Source organism: Sceloporus undulatus, chromosome 4, assembly GCF_019175285.1.
Source record: "Sceloporus undulatus isolate JIND9_A2432 ecotype Alabama chromosome 4, SceUnd_v1.1, whole genome shotgun sequence".
NCBI lineage: Eukaryota > Metazoa > Chordata > Lepidosauria > Squamata > Phrynosomatidae > Sceloporus > Sceloporus undulatus.
This window is the reverse complement of record NC_056525.1, coordinates 10,675,339-10,692,333: the sequence shown is the minus strand read 5'-3', so window position 1 is coordinate 10,692,333 and position 16,995 is coordinate 10,675,339. Positions and strand designations below refer to the sequence as shown.

General features: G+C 42.1%; 1 long non-coding RNA gene across 1 annotated transcript in view; it reads left to right on the top strand.

Annotated features, from left to right (window-relative positions):
* Positions 1-7,048: 7,048 nt before the first annotated feature.
* The window catches only part of LOC121930103, a 21,892-nt gene continuing 11,945 nt past the window's right edge, over positions 7,049-16,995 (top strand). Inside the window, exon 1 of the long non-coding RNA XR_006103819.1 lies at positions 7,049-7,333. This is a non-coding gene — a long non-coding RNA (uncharacterized LOC121930103). The remainder of the gene's footprint in view (positions 7,334-16,995) is intronic.

Sequence of the window (16,995 nt, the reverse complement as noted above, 5' to 3'; positions counted from 1 at the left end):
CACCCCAGCTATGAAAATCCCTCCTTGAGGATCTCAAGCTGGCTCCATCCTTTTTTTGCTGATGGACAGCTAAGTCTGCATTATTTTGCATGGCCTTTGGTTGCTGCTCTGACTGTTTTGACTGTGTCTGGTTTTGAAACCATTCCTTTTGGTGAAATAGTTGCAGTCTGCTTTTAAATGTTTTGGATAAATTCTGGGAGCTGTCATCCTAAAAAAGAACTTGTACAAGCTCTGCCCTAGATAGAGAGAAAAGGAGGATTAGTCCCACTCTTACATTTATCTCTCCCCCTCCCTCCCTTCTTGTTCCCTCCCTTCTGATTTTTTCCTTTCTTTCCTACCCTCACAAGGAAAGAAATCTTTCCTTTCTTTCCTATATTCTATACTAGAATATAAACTGCTTAGTACAGGATTCTGTCTTTTCCCACTTCTTTTCTTTCCTAAAGTCCTGCATACACAGATGATGGTTAACTGAAGAACCTATGTGGGCTTGCATTTAAAATAATCAGCATCAGCATCACCATCAGGGGACTAAAACTGAGAGGACCTTAAGTTGCAGGCTGCAGCTAATGCTGGGCCTTGCCTACTGAAAGCAATGGGAGGGGACAAATAAATTTGATATGAATATTGAGATATACATGTCAACTTTCACCCTATGCTCTCCAATTCTCAAAATGAACTTTGAAATCATTCATTTTGATCTGAGAAACATTCACAGAATTGAATTGGTGGTTCCCATCAGACTTCTTTAAACCATGCAAAGCTTTTCAGATCTGCAAAATGTATTCAGTCACCTCTCTTCCTTTCTGACAAGTCTTCAGAATCATATTCACACCCTTGGAAGGAGGGTTTTGTATTTTTAAAAAAACCCCAACAACTGACAAACTTTGACTGGTGCTAGATAATCGGCTTAATCCATATTTCACAATTTGTCATTTGCAAATTCCAAGCTAGGGGAGAGGCAGACTCTGATAGCAGCATTCTCAAGTTGCAGTTTGAATCTGGAAGCAACAGAGGAGCACATACATGACAAGTTTAAGAAAAGTGCAATATGCCTATACAGTCAGCCCTCCATCTTTGCAGCTTTGGCTTTTGCAGCTTTGATTATTCACAGATCTGACATTTTGCCACTTCCTGTTGCTCAAAAGGCCTCTCCTGGGGCTAAAATCACCTAAGGGATCCCAAAACCTGGTGAAAATGCTCACAGTACCACTTAGGGGAACATTATGGTGCAAAAGTATTTTTGCAGGGGTGTAGCCCTCCAAGACCTTCAGGGGGCTAATGTGGTCTCCTAGCTTTCCACAGATGCCCACCACTTCCTAAAGCCAATTTTCAATCCCAGTTAGACCCATTGACTCGGGAGAAATTTGGTAAGTCAAATTCCTTTTATAAGGTCCACTGATTCAAGTAGTTCACTCTACTTGGTGCTGGAAACTGAATTAAGGTTGCATTTACACTGCGGAATTAATGCACTTTGACACTGCTTTAACTGTCATGGATCAATGTTATTTATTATTATTCTTTATTTGTATAGTGCTGTAGATTTGCATCATGGATCATGTTATGAATCATGGATCAATGTTATGGAAATTCTGGAATGTGTAGTTTTGTGAGATATTTAGATTTCTCTTTCTGAAAACTCTACAAATCCCAGGATTCCATAGAATGGAGCCATGGCAGTTAAATCTGCATTGATTCTCCAGTGTGGCAGCAGCCTTAGACTAAGCACAGGAATCAAGTGACTCTCCAGATATGGACTGCAGCAGCTCCAACCAGCATAGTAAAATGGTGAGCAACCCTACAGTTCAACATCTGGAGGGCCATCCAGTTCCCACCTCTAATTTAGACCAAAGTATGGTGTAAGGAAGGTGGTTTCAGTGGTAGCCTCCTGCTTTTGACAATTGATTGTGGGGACATTTTATTCAGTTTAGACCCAGTTAAATTGAGAAAAAATACTGTGGACCGCTAGGTACACTTCTAATATTTACAAAGAAACTGCCATCCAAGCAAGTGCAGTGAATGTAAAATACATCAGTGCTTAATTTTATTGGGTTTTTTAAAAGTAAAACTGGGAGAAAAAGGAATGAATGGGGGGAGGGAGAACAAGGAGAAAAGGAGGTACATAGGAAATGAGTGTGGGCTAAGCATATATATTAATGTAAGCTGACTACATTTCCAGAAACACATTTTCTTGGTGCTGACATCTAGAAAATAGATGTTCATGGGTAGCTGAAGGATTGAGATCTTCTGACCATTGAAGAATAGATGGAGAATGTTTGTCTTTCCAATCTTGGAGTGTAAGTCTGTTGTCAAGAGTAAGATCATGCAGGATTTTTTGACCCTTCGTTAAGTTCCATGTCTCTGGGATATAATTTAAATAAACATGCATGTCTTATAAATTTCAAAGATTTTACTTCCACTACAAAATTGTTATGTTTTCATACATCCAACCAAAAGAGGAAATCCACTGAACATGGCCAAATATTGTAACACAAGGGAGCATTATCAGTCTTACATCGCCACAAATATAACTGAAGAAGACAATTACTTTCTAAATAAGTGCAACAGCATCCAGGATACTCTAAACATCCTTTTTTTTTTTTTTTTTTTTTTTTTTTGCTGAACCAACTAAACTTATAAATCTAATGCAATTTTAGATATTGAAGTAAGGTCAGTTCTATTGTTTGATTTGTATAGGATGATCTGAGGCCCATCCCATTCTAATTTCACTAACATCTAATGTCGCACTTTCCAATAAACATTTATAAACGACAGTAGATATGTTGGTTTCCATTTCTCTAGGTATGTAATTAATGCTTCCAGAACAACAGGAATGGCTGAAACATGCAAAGCTCATAGACATAAGAAGTTGTTGCAGTTATAAATATTGCTATAGTTCACCCAATGTTGAAAATGACAAGACTGCTTGATTTGGTCAATACTTTATATGGTGGTTCACCATCCATTTCCTCTTCCCAGGTCACTCTGAGAATTAATGTTCTATGGAGAAGGAATACAAAATGACAACTTGTCCATCACATGTGTATTCATTGCAGAGATGTACTTGGTTACATGTACATGCAGAAAACAAGACTTATGTCATAAGGTACAAATGATTTTTCATGCATGATCTTATGCAGAAAATAAAAATAAAATTCATTATGTATACATCTACTTTTTGTTGTTGTGTGCCTTCAAGTCATTTCTGACTTATGGCAACCCTAAGGCAAACCCTAAGGGGTTTTCTTGGTAGAATTCTGCCTTCCTCTGAGGCCGAGAGAGTGTGACTTGTCCAAGGTCACCCAGTGGCTATTCTTGGCTGAGCAGGGATTTGAACCTTGATCTCCCAGTGTCCTACTCAAACCACTGCACCACACTATTATATTTATTATATCCTGTTTCAAAATCCATTTCCTTTTCTCAGATTACCCTGGGAATTAAAATTTTATGGCAAAGGACTACAGAGAATGATCAGCCAGCCATCACAGTTCCTTGGTAGAAGCCATGAAAATGAAAATGATTTCAAATGAATAGGATGTTCATGAGGCCAGCTTGCCATATGGAGCAAATAGGAAAAAAATTTCTAATGTATTTCGTGTTGTAATATACAATTATTTCGGGTTCTTTCAGGTTGGTTAGATTTTAGGGTAAAATGAATCAGTTTTGGATGTGTGTGTTGTAGCTTTTTATAATACTGTATATCTAAAGATTAATCAAATGTAATGTGTTTAATTTTAAACTGGCAACTTCGTAAACTTTGCTTCACACAGGAGGATGGACTTATCTAGCTGTGTCTTCTGCCACCTTGATTGTATGAAATCATGTCAAAGGAAGAGAGATATGGAGAATCCAGTTACACTCCATAGAAGCCACAAAATTTCAGAAATTTAATTTTGGACTATAGTTCCCATAATCCCCTTACCCCCCCCCCCCTTAACCGGTAGTAAAAAGGCATAAACCTGAGACATTCTGAATGCAAAACATGTTCTCTTCCAGTGAGCTATGGTTTCTGCATAAGCCACTTTTACTTCAGGGAAACATCAATTCCACTTTGATCACATAGTTTGCAACTTGAATAGCTTGCTTTGCAAAAAAAGGAAAAAAGAAAAGAAAAACCAAAAACCAAAAATAAATACATAATGGAGGAGTTTGGATTTCATATTTTTAAGAAGCAGCAAAAAGGGGAGGAAGAAGGTCATAAGCTAGATCTAATTGTCTTGTAGAGCAAGGGTGGTCAAAGTACAGTCTTCAAGAAGTTGTTGGGCTATGACTCTCATCCTCCTGGGCCAGCAGGATGAATAGTGCTGGGAGTTCTAGTCTAACAACATCTAGAAGGCCTCATTTTGCTCATCCCTATGGCAGAGAAAGAGTTAGGATGAGAATGGGGCCAGTGGTTGTTCCTGTTCTTCTCCTCTTCTACTCTGTCTCCCCTTCTAGTAAATTATCACACATGTCCAATGAGCACCCTTGACATTTCAATTCCACTCACACAAAGCATCAAACTGGGAGAAATTCAGAATGGTTGGGTTAAGATCCTTTAAGAGTACATTTTATAACTCTTAATTTTGAGCCACCTTGCAGAAAGCTGGCAGCAAAATACCTTAATCAATGTGCTCAAAAGGGAGAAACAGATCCAAGTTCTCTCTGCTCTGATAGAACTTCTGCTTTAAATCCTGTTGACTCCTACAGTTGAATGCAATGTGACTGCTCTTGTTTCTTTCTTCCCTTCCATAAGTATTCAGTAGTTGAATGCACCTTCCTGTGTTAGGCTGGATGCATAAAGCAAAACAAAAACAGCAGATATGCCCTTCAGTCTGACATACTACCCTCTCCAAGCCTCGAAGCAAGCTTTCCTGGTTCCCAGAACCTTCTGCTCACATTGTCTTCAAATAAAAATGTGCTAAAAAAGAAAGAAAGAAAATGTGCCGTTTTTTTAATGTTGTTTTGATCATTGTCATGATGGCAGTACATGCAAAAGGGATCTAAGATTCTTAGTAGACCACAGCCTGAACATGAGTCAGCAATGTGATGCAGCAACTAAGAAAGCCAATATGATCTAGGCCTGTGTATCTAGATAGAGGGAAGTAATAGTACCACTCTATTCTGCTTTGGTCAGACCTCACCTGGAATATCGTGTCCAGTTCAGGGTGCCACAATTCAAGATGGATGTTGACAAACTGAAGCATAAGTTTTTGTGGGTTTTTCAGGCTGTCTGGCCATGTTCTAGAAGAGTTTATTCCTGATGTTTCACTGGCATCTGTGGCTAGCATCTTCAGAGAAAGATGAAGATGCCTGCCACAGATGTCAGTGAAACGTCAGGAATAAACTCTTCTAGAACATGGCCACATAGCCTGAAAAACCCATAAAAAACTATAAACTGGAGCATGTCCAGAAGAGGGCAACCAAAATGGTGAAAGGTCTGGAAACCAAGCTCTATGAGGAAAGACTTAGGGAACTGGATATGTTTAGCCTGGAGAAGAGATGGTTAAAAGGTGATATGATACCCCTGTTTAAATATTTGAAGGAATGTCATACTGAAGAGGGAGCAAGTTTGTTTTCTGCAGCTCCAGAGAACAGAATACGGACAATGGATTCAAGCTACAGTGAAAGAGATTCCACCTAAACATTAGGAAGAATATCCTGACAGTAACTGCTGTTCAGCAGTAGAAAACCATTGCCTTGGTGTGTGGTGGAGTCTCCTTCTTTGGTAGTTTTGAAGCAGAAGCTCGATGGCCATCTATTGGGAGAGCTTTGACAGTGTCTTCCTGCATGGCAGGGGGTTGGACTGGATGGCCCTGGTGGTCTCTTTCAACTCTATGATTCTATGGTTAGTAATAAATGATCTTTGATATATTCTTTGTTCCCTGGTGCAGGCAGAGTTTGTGGCGCTTGCTTCTAAAACCTGTATTTTGGGGAGCAGCAGAGGGAAGGAGCTGTTGTTCACTGGTTCTCAAAACAGCACATGGATTGAGAAAGCCATTGATCACTCAGTGGTTGTGTGCATGTGCAAACAAGAAGTAACGTGCAATCAGGAGCCAGACTCCACCAGTGAGTTCTCCTGCCCAAGGCCCCATTGAGTTGTGCTGCCTCCCCTGCTATTTCTTGCAGGGGGAATTCTTTGCCACAATAGGGGCTGTGGCAGAAGGCCTTCTCTGTGGATTGTGCTCAAATGTTGCTACCCAGCATAAGTGGAAAGCCGCTCTGGACATCCTAGGAGGAGTCTGTAGACATGACCTTTTCTCCATCTCCTCCCAATGCCTGGGTGGCTATTCAAATGGTAATAAGAGCTGTGAGGAGCCCAAGAGGAGGCAAAAATGATTAGGGGGTTAGGGCAAGCGCTTAAATGTAAATCCATAATTTCATTCACCGTTGTGCCGAAATGAGTTCATTCCTCACCTCTAGAACAAAAACAAAACAAAAAACCTGACACTCGTCATATATTTGATTCAAGATGGTTGCTTTTGTTCAAATTATCTCTTAAGAAAGAGAGAAAAGACCCATTAAAGGAGGAGTAATTGGGAGGCCCCTGCAACTATTTCTCCATTTTCTTTGCCTCCTTCCTTCCTTTTAACTTTGTTTTTTAAAATACCAATTTTATCCAGTGGAGCTTCGAAAGCTTGCAAAGATGTATATTCTGCATTTTGGTTGACCCAGGAAAGGTATCCCTAGTGTGATGGTGTTTTGATGCCAATCAGTTTTATCCAGGTATTTCTGTGTTCATTGACATGAGGGGCATCTTTGAGTTTTCTTTGGGGATGGGTCCATGGGCGCAGAAAAGAGATCTTTCTTTTTTCCCTCCCCAGAAGATGCTGCCCTTTCAACCTTGCAAAAACCAGGAGCCGGTGGGAAGGAAGAAGTAAGTGGCAAGGCAATGTGTGCTTGTGTGTCTGTGTGTGTGTGGTGTGGAGATTTGGGGAGGTGTGAGGGGGGGAATGCTGGGGAAAGTGGCAAGGAGAACAAGGCATTCCTTCAAGCCTGGTGACTGTTTGGGAAGGAGCTGCTGAGCTGCTAGCTGGTGGCTATTGTGTGATGGTGAGACAAGGAGGTGAGGCTGGTGGGGAAAGAGGCTGTGACCCCCCTTTCCTTCCCCTCCACTCTTTTTTCCTTCCCTCTCCCCTTGGTGTGGATTTGCTGACCAGGGACCGTTAGGAGCTGGCAGCATGAATTACATTGAATGGAGATGCGTTTCAAAGGGCCCACCTCCTTTCTTAAGGGACTGGGAGGCCAGGCACTCAGAAGAACCTTGGGAACAGTTGGCTGGCAAAGGAGTCCTCCTTTTGCGCACAAGAGAGATTGAGAAAGGGAGAGGCTCTGGCAATAGGGTGGACCCCAGCAGGTGAGTGATGATAAGGAGAGAAATGTTGGGATTTTTATTGCTGAGCTGCAAAACATTTGCTTCTTTTATCTTAAAAAAAGAAATCCACAAAAATCCTCCCTAGCAGCAACTTAAGGAGGCCAAGGAGGAGAAGGAGAGAAAGGCAGCAAGTCTGGAGAGCTACTGAGGTTGGAAATATTGCAGCATTCCTAAATCCTATTTAAAAACAAAAAAGAAAGAAAGAAAAGAAAAGAAAAGGTTTTTTTTAAAAAAAATATCCCTGATGATGTGGATGAGGGTGATGATGATTATTTCTTCTTCTTCTCCTCTTCTTCCTTGATTCCACATGGATTTTATGCTTCCCTTTCTTTCCACATTCTTTTCTGCCTTTGGGTAGATTATTGGGTGGAGGGGGGGGCTTTCAAGGCAAGGTCCACCTGGATTGATGGGTTTATTGGATTGTTTTGCACAGTGTAGGTGTGTAAGAGTGTGTGTGTGTGAGAGAGAGAGGGGGGGTATAAATGAAGTCTGGGTATGCGTAAAATTCAAGCATGAGTGAGTGTAGTGTGTGCATATTGTGATATAGGGGACTGTGAACACATGTGCTCATTCCTGAATAGATTTTTATTGCCCCCCCCTCTGTTTGCACATGATAGATAGATAGATAGATAGATAGATAGTTAAAATAGTGCTCAAACAGACAGAAAGTTCTTGTTAGAAAGCACAGAGTAGCCACTGAGATAAAGGAAAGTGCCTCATTTTTAACTTGAACAATACCCAGAATTGCATTTGGGGAAGGGGAGGTTGAATAGAAGTAAAGAAAAGGGAGATTTGCTCATCTACAGAATGAAAGAGGAGTTTCTGTTTTCCATTTTTTCAAAAAATTAAATTGTGGTTTTGGTTTTCTTAACCAGTTGGAGGGATTTTTTTGCTTCACTTCAATCTGTGTGTGAGTGTGTGCGTGTGTGTGTGTGGGGGGGGGTTGTGTTAGTGTGTGGTTCCCAGTAGCTGGATTTTATGAGGCTGATGGGGGGGGGGGGTTGTCCACTCCTATAGATTTGGGCCAGCCTTTGCAGGAGGGGCGAAATTCGCACGTTTTACCATCTCTTTGTCTGGGGAACAGTGGGTGGTAGGATGGGGGAGGGGGGAGAGAGGAGAGAGAGAGAAAGAAAGAAAGAAAGAAAGAAAGAAAGAAAGAAAGAAAGGCGGTCTTCAGATCCATTGGCTCCTCTTCTTCTATCTGAGAGAAAGAAAATGGTTACTTTTTTAAATGCATTCTTTAAGAAATGCAATTGGCCTTAAAGCACAGAGGAGTGAAACTCAGAAAAAATCCAGAGTGACCTTAGGTGAAGCTGATGGGCTGTTAGGTTTAAGAAAACTGAGCAGTCATTTGGGCTCCTTAACATGAAATTGAATTATTTAAAAAATAAAATAAATTAATGGACTAGAATAGAAAATCACATGAAACCATGTGTACTGGGTGTACTGGGTGGCCCAGGTCCATCAGCATTTTCATATGCATTTCCCACATGCCCTTTTGGTCCAAAATGTTCTCATATGCAGCTGGAAGCAGCCAATTCTAGGCCTGGTTTGGCTAAGTTAAGCCCTTGCTTTCCTTTCTGATTCATTGTTGGCATTTGATGGTATCTCTTAAGAATATGGTATTTAGTAAGCCTGCTTAATATGGTATTTATTGACTTATTAATTTATTAAGCCTGCTTAAAGATGGTATTTATAAAACCTGTTGGTCACCATCCCAGATCCATCCACCTTGGCCTAAAATTGATCCACACAGTCTTTTCTAATCAAGATTAAAGGATCTCAGTATAGAGTAGGTGCATTGACACATGGAGCCTTTCATAAATGTTGCTTTCTCCAAATATCCCATAGGGCCACCCTACTTAGAAATCCAGGGTGTGGTGGTGTGGTTTGAGCCTTTGGCTAGGACTCTGGAGACCAGGGTTCGAATCCTGACTCAGCCATGGAAAGCCACTGGGTGACCTTGGGCGAGTCACACTCTCTCAGCCTCAGAAGATGGCAACAGCAAAGACCTTCTGAAGAAACATGCCAAGAAAACCCCACCATAGGCTTGCCTTAGGGTTGCCATAAGTCAGAAATTACTTGAAGGCACACAACCACAAAGTTAGCACTCACAATCCAAACCAGGCCTATGTTGTAGAGCCCTGGTGGCGCAGTGGTTAAATGCCTGTACTGCAGCCACTCACTCAAAACCATAAGGTTGCGAGTTCAAGACCAGCAAAAGGGCTCTAGCTCGACTCAGGCTTGCATCCTTCCGAGGTGGGCGATATGAAGCTTGTTTGTTTTGTAGACAGGCCTAGAGGAAAGTTAGGCTGGGCCTAGATTCATGATCTGGTCAAACTAAACTGCTTTTAGCCTCATTTTAGAGATCAAATTTAAGGCAGGGTTCTTCTTTGTCCTTGGGGCCCTTGCTGCTGCCTATGTGGCCCTGGAGAGACAAGCATGGTAGAGTGGTTTGAGCATTGGACTAGGACACTGGGAGATCGAGGTTCAAATCCCAGCTCACTGGGTGAGCTTGGGTGAGTCACACTCTCTCAGCCTCAGAGGGAGGTGAAGGCGAAGCCCCTCTGAGCAAACATTGCCACGAAAAACCTTCAATAGGTTTGCCTTAGAGTCGCCATAAGTCCAAAATGACCTGAAGGCATGCAACAGAAGCTGGATGGCCATTTGTCGGGGTGCTTTGGTGGTGAGTTCCTGCATGGCAGAGGGTTGGACTGGATGGCCCTTGGGGTCCCTTCCAACTCTAGGATGCTATGATTCTATCAACAACAACAGCAACAACAATGCAGCCCAGCCAACATGGTATGCAAGGTGCGCATTAAATTACAGAGTGAGTTTTACATTACTTTTTACTACAGGTCCCTACCCCGGAGGCCATACAATAGAGGCTGAGGAAAGAAAAAGGTAGGAAGGAGGCCAGGAACCTCAAAGAAGTGCATCCACCACTTGTAACTCGTTTCACCTTCACACACACACAAGACACCGAGTTTTGAAGGAGATTTCTCATTTTGGGCTCCTTCTTACTATGAATGCCTCCCTTTTCTTTGGAAAGAGAGAGAAGGGGATTGTGGATAAAAATTCTTATGAATTCCTTTGATTGAGGAATTCGGGATATATATATATATATATATATATATATATATATATATATATGGGATTTTGTTAGAGAACTTGGTTATGGATAGAATTGAAAGGTGGTGACTCTGAGAAATCAGTATGGCAAAGGGCTTTTTGCAGCACCTTTGAGACTAAACTGAAAAAGATACCCTCCCCATGCCATCTTAACTAAGGACAGAGACAACAAAATCTTACTAACATGTCTAATTTTCCCTCCAGCTTGGTATGTCACATCTGGCCTGATGAAGAAGCCAGTGGAGCTTCGAAAGCTTGCAGCAAAAAACTTTATGCATTTCGGTTGGCCAATAAAGGCATCACTGTTGGGTGGATTTTGGTTTGAATGAAAAAAAAAAACCTGGGAGCATGAGCTTTCCTAGACTTGAGATGCATCTGAGGAAGCAAACTGAAGCTTAGGAAAGCTCCTGCTGCCAATTTCTTTCCTTCAGTGAGTCTCCAAGGTGCTGCAAAAAGCCTTTGCATCTTGGTTATGGATAAAGAGAGGACTCTGGAGGCCAGGGTTCCAGTCCAGGCATGGTTTTGGGGGAAGTCACACTCTCTCAGCCTCATGGCCAAACCCCTTCTGAAGACAAGGAAACCCCATGACAACTTTAGGATGGCCATAAACCGAAAGGACTTGAAGGCACACAAAAAGGGATGCTCAGCGTGGGTATCCAGTGAGTTATTTTGTATTTAAGAAAAACAAAGGAAATGAGAGGGAGGAAAGGAAGAGAGGAAAGAAAAGAGCAAAAAAATCCAGATTATTGGGTCTGACCTGCCTTGTCTTCCCCAGTCTTTTTAGGCTGGAAAGTCGCATCAATACCATGGACAGCGAAGCTGCTTGGAGGAACTGAGAGGAGGAGGGTTTTTTGGGGGGACCATTGGTTTTGTTGGTTTTTTAGTACCATTTTGCCCCCCTCCACGATCCCCAGACCTTTCCCTCCTCTCCTTTGCAAACCCTTGAAGGGAAAAAGATGGGGTGACAAAAGAAATAAATGCCTCTTCTCTTCTCCCTTCCCTCCCTAATCAAAGAAAATAAAAATTAAAAAAGGAGTGGGATGGATAGAGATCGGATTGGGGTTTACATTGGATTCGGATTGCCCCCTCCAGGAAAAAAAACACAGCCCTTTGATACTACATTCCCTTTCCTGGGGGACATGGGAAAATGGCAGGGACGTTGAAACGCCCTTTGCCATTAATTATTTATTTATTATTTATTTAAATAGGTCTATAGCCTACAGAAACGTCCTTCAGATTTAGTTTATTTTTGGGGAGGGGGGGGTCCCTTTGACAGATTTATTCTGTCCTTCAGGTTTCCGAATTGGAAAGGCTGGGAGTTTTAGAAGGAGAAGGTTGATGGGTGAATTTGGGGAAGGCAGTATTTTCCCTTCTGTGTATTTTAATGTATTTTTATACTGTGTTGGGATGGTTCTGACTGTTTGAAATTTTGTTGTAATTTTTAAAAAAATGTTGTTGTTGTTTTGGTCTGTACGCCGCCTTGGGTCCCTTCTGGGAGAAAGGCGACATAGGAATGGAATACATAGATCAAAATAAAACAAAGCTGTGAAACAAAGGAAAGGGAAATAAATAAGAAACGGGAACGTAACCAAAGGACCCAACTGAGTTAAGCATCCCTCCACCCGGTTTGCTTCGTTGTCGTTGTTAAAGCACAGCCCCTGTGTATTTTTAAAGCGCCTCCCCTGTATTCCAGGCAAGTCACACTCTCTCAGCCTCAAGGGAGAGGCAAGGGCAAACCTCTTCTGAACCAATCTTGCCAAGAGAAATAAATAAATAAATACAAATAAAAATAATATAATTTATTTATATTCCGCATTTTCCTTGCGGAATCAAGGCGGATTACAAACAAAGGTAATCCCAGGATAGGGTCGCCACAAGTCGCAAACTTGGAGGCACACAACAACAACAACATATCCATATGTATATCTATAGATATCTAGTTATAGATATATAGATAAATAGATATTTATATCTATCTACCTCTCTATCTATCCATATATTATCATACACACACACACACACACACACACACACACCACGTCTATAGTCGCAAATGGCTTGGAGCCACGCAACAACAACAGCAACAATATATCTATATTTATAGCTATAGATGATATACATATAGAGATCTATAGATCTATATCTAGTTATAGATAAAGATATATAGATAGTTACATCTGTCTATCTATCTATCTATCTATCTATCTATCTATTCAGATATTATGACGACTTTAGCGTTGTCATAAATAGCAAACGATTTGGAGGCACACAATATAACAATAGCAACAATATATCTATATCTATGGATATAGATATCTATATCTAGATAGATAGATATAGATATAGATATAGATATAGATATATTTCTATCTAGATAGATAGATAGAGATATATATCTCAGAGCTGGAGGCAAAGTTCTCTTTCCTTTTCCAACCACCAACGATCCCAGCGCTTGGAAACCCGTGTCAACCCATTTAAACCCTTCAGACAGGGCAAGACCACAAACCTGAGAGTCACAAAAGAGCAGTGTTCTCTTTTCTCCATGGGTCCCCAAAGGCTGAGGTGAAGCCAATTGAGCTTGAGGGGAGCCACCACCACAAAGCCCATTTCTTCATCCCCAATTGATATATTAATCTTCCCCCCCCCCCAACGTAAGGAAACAGAGGGTCCACCACCTTCTCTCGTGTCAATGAAAGGGAAGATGCAGATTATTGTTAGCAAGTTTCTTCAGAGAGGGTCTTAAGGATTTCCATGGCTGAGCAGGGATTTGAACCTTGGTCTGCCAGGGTCCCAGTCCAACACTCAGGCCGCTACACAGTCCCACTAACGAAGCCCCACCGTTGCGGTTGTGTGGCTTCAAGTGGTTTCCAGCAAAGGGCAACCCTAAGGCTGGGGTTTTTCTGGGGCTTGGAGTGTGTGGCCGGTTGGGTTTCCGTGGCTGAGATTTGAACCCTGGTCCCTTTGAGCCCAGACCTCAAACCAGGATACTGCAATAGCTCTCTAGATAGTGAGATGTAATATTTGGATCCAGAGCCATCTGGGGCTTTGAAAGTCACTCTCCTACTTCCTTGACCTCCTTCCAGAGAGTTGTTTTCCTACTATCAGTAGGACAGAAGCCCAGCAATCCGACCCTTGCCTATGCAGGTTGTATAGTCCTATTTCCTAGTAGTAGTAGTAGTAGTAGTAGCAGAGTTGCAGCCTATTGAGTTCACATCCTTTCTCTCCAGGGCTGCGTCCGCACTGCAGAAATAATCCAGTTTGACACCGCTTTAACTGCCATGGCTGCTTGATACGGAGTTGTGGCAACTGTATTTTGTTTTGGCACCATCGATCTCCGACAGCGAAGGCTAAGCTAAACTATAATTCCCAGGATTCCATAGCATGATGGAGCCATGGCAGCCAAAGCGGTGTCAACCTGGATTATTTCTGCAGAAAGAACTGGGAGAAGATGTTCTTCCTGGAGTTTATCTCCAAACAATGAATTGTGCTTTTTTATTTCATTTTATTTATAAACCGCCGTTTCTCCCAAGGGCGGCTTTCCATAGACAACAACCCAAAGTAATTGTCCCTTTTATTTTTTCTAAACACCAAAATTTTTACCCTCACAAAGGGCAATAAATTATCTATGATATTCTTATTCGTACTTCCTTCTATCTATCTTCATTATACTTAGCCCTCCTTGTGTTTTTTCTCTTTACTTTCATTTTACTTTATACGTCGCCCTTTGTCTCTACACGACCGGCCATGGGACCCAAACCCCCGGCGGGCTTCCAAACAGCCACCCCAGCAGCCCCCCACTCTTGATTGGCCTTTTTTTTTTTCTAGTTTCCCCTCCGCGATGGTTGTGCTTTTCCCCCCTAGTTTCATTTCATTTCTTTAGAAGGGCCGCCTTTCTTCCAGGACGGGACCCAAGGCGGCTTCCAGAACACACAGACCCAATTATTGTCCTTTTAATCGATTATTATTAGTTATTTATTCGCGTTTTGCCTCCCCAAAGCAAACAATGCCTTGGCGCTTTTTCTTCTGGGCCAAGATGGACGAAACAGAGGCGTTTGCTTAGAGCTGGGGCATCTCCCTTTTTTCTTTGTGAATGGAGCAAAGAGAGCAGAAAGCGAGGAATAACATCTAATTTCGCTCCTCTTCCACTTGGCTCCAATTCCATTTCATCTTCAGGAAATCTTCAGCCTGATCTCTCTTTTTCCTCTCCATCCACAACCTGCTTGCAAATTGTTCTTTCTCTCGAAAAAGTTTGCAAAATTAAATAAAATTAAATAAAATATCAACACAAACCTCCCAATTCGGACGTGAAATCAATTCAGCCCCTCCAAAGGATGGGAGGAAGTGCAGATGAACTCACAACAACAGGATTTGGCAATGCTTGTGTCGTTGTTTTTTTTTTTTAGTCTGCGGCTCAAAGGCTTTGTTGGATGGGGCTTGACACCAACCAGCCAGGCTTGTTTCTATTCCTTTCCTTAGGGTGGCCTTCAGATTTATGGATCTCATAGAGGTTTACTTAGGCAAGGAAACCCTCCAAGGTGGTTTGGCCGTTCCTCTTTTCTGAATAGAGCCTGATGTGGTGTGTTTTTTCTCTCCTTGGCGGTTTCCCCACCAAGGCACAACCAGTCCTGAATCTGCTTAGCTTCCAAAATCAGGCAGGATCTGGGGCCTTTGGGCCCTGAGGGTGACACTTCCCCGGCGCAGAAATGGACTCCGGCCGCCTTGATCCCATTTGGGATACAAATCCCCCAAATACAATACAATACAATACAATAATTACTCGCATCTTTGAGGTGAAAAAACCTCCCCTCCCTGTTTTTGTTCGGAACCGAGATTTTTATAGTTTATTTAATTGTTATTTTTTTTTTTATTTTTTGTTTATTTTTTTTATTTTATTTTCTATTATCTTTACCTGAGCACCTCTCTCTATCCCCAGAGTCAGAGAGCATCCAAGGAAGTGAGGCATGGTCGGCCTTAGAAACAAGGAGGAAACCGCATCTCGCCAGCCTCACACTGGAAAAATCTGGCTCCTGCGGAAATGGAGCCAGATTTTCCAGATTTGGGCTGGCGATGCGGTTTCCTCCTTGTTCTAAGGCCGACATCTTATATAATATCGATTGCTTATTTGGAAAATGTGGGGCTACTAATGCCCAGACAAAGGCTTCGTACCCTAAAGGGCCAGATCCTGTCTGATCTTGGGAGCTAGCAGGGCCAGCCCTGGTTAGGGCTCGGATGGGAAATCGTCAACGAATATCAGGTGCTATAAAGTGTATTTTCCGAGGAAGGAACTTGGCAAAACCACAGCGCTGAGGATCCCTGTCCTTTAAAAAAGCCTATGAAATCACGGAGAAGGCACACAACACAGAGAAAAAGGCAGGGGGGGAATCCAAGCCCTAAGCAATGAAAGAATGGCTAAATAAACTAAATTTTACCCTGGAGAAATATATATTATTATACTCTGTGTGTGTGGGTGTGTTGTATTTGGTGGTGTGTAATACATGTACCGTACAAAACCAACCACCAACGGGACTTCCAACACGTTTGTTCCCAGAAGGACGCAGTTTTTGTACTAATAAAATACAAATTTCTTGCAGATTCCGTTTGTTAATCAGCTGTCTAAATCTCTCCTCGCACTCTCTCATGTGTGTAACACTATAGTCTCTCTAAACTAGATATTTTTCTATATAATAGTATAGTACACATTTAATATAATAAGAAATAATAATATTTTTATATCTCTCCTCTGTGTGTGTGGTAAAATCTCTGAAGGTTAGAGGAACTACTTTCTCCGTTTGTGTTACCACAGCCATTTGTGTGTAATTTTGTGGCCGTTTGCCAGTCTGGGAACGTTACAAGATCTTCTTTAAAACCCCTGAGAATATTTCTTTTGAGCCGGCAAAACACCATTGCCACAGCGTTTTGCGAGGATGAATGGATGATGGAAGAAATGTGTTTGTTTCTTTTTCTGTTTAAAAAATGCAACCGAGAGTTTGCCTGCCGCAAGTCTCAACAATGCCATTCTTTCCCATTCTCGGTTGAAATATGTAAAAGGAGGGCGAGGGAGAGAAATCAAAATGGATCAGGATCGGGATCGGGATAGGGGCTGGGGGATGATGGCATGGGCCTCGTGTCCCTTGCCGAATTCCAAATTATAGCCCTTGCCCGGTTTGTAAGGAACGGAATCTGCTTGCAAATCCGGTGCCTTGTGCTCTCTCTCTGCACACAACGCATGAGTCCTTTTCTTGCTGGGACCGCTTTGAGCCCAATGAGGAGACCTTCTCTTCGTTTGGGGGCCTGGTTTTAGGATGGACGCATCCGAAGTCCCATCGATGTTGCCTTAACTTTCCACCCATTGAAAACCCGAGAGATGCTGGAGCAGACCTACCCAAGATGGAGAAGCCAAGGCCCATGTTCCCTCTTGCACACTTTGGATACTGTGGTTCCTCTTCTCCTTTCCCTCGTCTCATTGGCTTTGCAAAACCTTCCCAGATTTGCCATTTATTAACGCAATCTCT